The following is a 2,391-nucleotide window of genomic DNA, read 5'->3' on the forward strand; positions in this document are numbered from 1 at the left end:
TCTGAGCTCAGGACCAGCTGGCATGAATACCCATGATCTCTGCACTCAGTACAAACCCTTATAATTATATGAAGAATCACAATGTGCTTGGTAAGGCAAGAAGTCTGTACTAACACAGAAGGTTTTTTGAAGATTAACTGAGAAAACTCGGGTAAGCCACAGCCTGTTGCCTGACATACACTAGGGCCTCAATATTTGTTTATTTTTTTAAAAATCCTTGTCTTCTATCCTGGCACACGTGCAGTGGAGTGTGACAGGCACACCGTGGTTATCTATGGGGTTGTTAGTGGGACATAGGGACAACTATTATATATTTTAAAATAGCACCACTCACATGGTTCCGTAGTAAGTCAGTTGGCCAAGTTAAAAATAGATTCTAAACATAGCGAGAGCAGAAATTCAATCTTAGATATCAAGTCATGAAAAGCAGTGACAGAGGTTGAAACAGAAAAAGAAGAACATGCATAAACTGATTATGCACTTGGATAAAATTAACCACCTCGCTCTGTACCTCCTCTACAGCAGAAAAGATATATACATGTGTGTGTGTATAGTATGTATATATAGGATACACATATGCAAATCAATAAACTAGAACGTGTTTCTATCTGTATGCATTTTGAGGCTAGGGTACCTGTTATCACATACCAGATACACTACAACCTAGTGCAGTTTCTTAAAACCTTTGGATGGAGGAGACAGTTTCATTAATGTTCGGAATTATTGGTGGTGCAGATGCACATATGGCTTGACTGGTAGAGAACTAGGAAGGGTGGGCGACAGAAGCTGCATTCGTAACTCTTCCCTCTGCGCGGAGTAAATTTAGAGTGGCAGACTTAGAAAGTTGGGTTAGCACTCTGTCACGCTGTCATCTGAAACCCCAGGAGCTGGGATGCCAGATACGAACTCCCATCAGCGAGCCAAGGCCTCATTCCCCAGAACAAGTGGCTCTCAGCAAAAGGCCTGGAGCTCAGCTCCTTCTTCGCTCTCCTGCTTTGAGAATGCTGTCTGGAGCACGCAGCTACTTTTCTCTCAGTTGCTAGGGTGCTGCAGCTGTGGGCATGATTATTCCGGGGAGCAGCCATGAGATGTGTATCTTTAAATCACATACTCTTACCTCCGGAACCTCAAGAAGAGAATGACGGATGGTGTGTATTGTAACTTAAAATAATGGTACATCATAGCAAACACGACTTCCCCCAAAATACAAATATAAATGAGGATGTATTTGAGAAATGAATTTTTAGGTAGCATAGAAAGGATTAAAAAAAAAAAAACCTCCAGTGCTTGCTGTGGTAGCACATGTGCTAAATTTAGAACAAAACAGAGATTAGCATGGCCCCTGCACAAGGATGACACACACATTCATGAAGCATTCCATATTTTAAAAAACAAACACAACCGACAGGACTGACCGCAAATTGATACATACATTTAAAAGCAATGCCTTTCTCCTTAAAGAAATTTTCGAAAGAGGTATATTTGTAAAACATTATGGAAAATAGGAGAATTGGGGACAAAATCAAAGGAGACTGGTTAATAAGGCAGTAATACCTATTTGGTCCATACCAACTGTGGGGCCCTTGGACAAGGCATCTCTCTTCCCCAGGCCACAGTTTCCTGAAATGTCAAAAGGGAGTAATCATTGTATATACTTCATACTTGTGAATGTCGAAGAACTATGCACTAGCCGCAGGTCTAGCACATATGATTCTAAAGATCAGGTGTTACCATTTTCTAAAAGTAGCAGAGGCAATAGATATTACTAAATACCTGGGATACAGAGATTACTATAAGTGAGGACTGATTTTCCCAAGAGCTAAAAAAAACCAGTTTTTTTAAAACTGTTTGACAAACACATAGTAAACCTTCAACAGTGAAGACTGTTTAAACCTAAACAGGAAATTAGTACACGTATCTTCCACTATATGACGGTGCATGAAATGTTAGCTTCCTTTAATGGCAGCTTTGTGCATCAGGGAAACAGCTGTTGACTTCTGTCCATTTCCTAGGAGAGCGCTGTCCTGCAACTCACGGCAGGGAACTGAGACATATGCTCCAAATTCTTTATCTTTGACTTAGGTGGGTAGAACATGGAGAAATGCAGAAAATTGGGCAGATGAAAAACTTTCAAGTGACTTTATCTCTTGAGCAGAACTGGATTGTGGTTTATTTTGAAAGTTATCTGAATATTTGATTTGACAAATATTTACTTCAGACATCAGACAGAAGAATATGGGCTATGAATAGAACACATTCTTTTTAGCTGTAAATGTTCCACAAGTGGATCAGAGGAGTCACGAGCGTTGTATAGTGGAGGTGAGCGAAGGAAACCGCAGGTGCAAATGAGAGCCAAATTTCTCCTCTGCCTCCAGATGGAAGGCCAGTTGG

General features: G+C 40.6%; 1 non-coding gene across 1 annotated transcript; it reads left to right on the top strand.

Annotated features, from left to right (window-relative positions):
• Positions 1-1,283: 1,283 nt before the first annotated feature.
• On the top strand, positions 1,284-1,387 carry LOC127483609 (U6 spliceosomal RNA). The gene has a single exon (XR_007910050.1). It is a non-coding gene; the product is annotated as a U6 spliceosomal RNA (small nuclear RNA).
• The last annotated feature ends 1,004 nt before the right edge of the window (positions 1,388-2,391 follow it).

Source organism: Oryctolagus cuniculus, chromosome 13, assembly GCF_051225735.1.
Source record: "Oryctolagus cuniculus isolate XC-2025 breed Fujian yellow rabbit chromosome 13, ASM5122573v1, whole genome shotgun sequence".
Lineage (NCBI taxonomy): Eukaryota > Metazoa > Chordata > Mammalia > Lagomorpha > Leporidae > Oryctolagus > Oryctolagus cuniculus.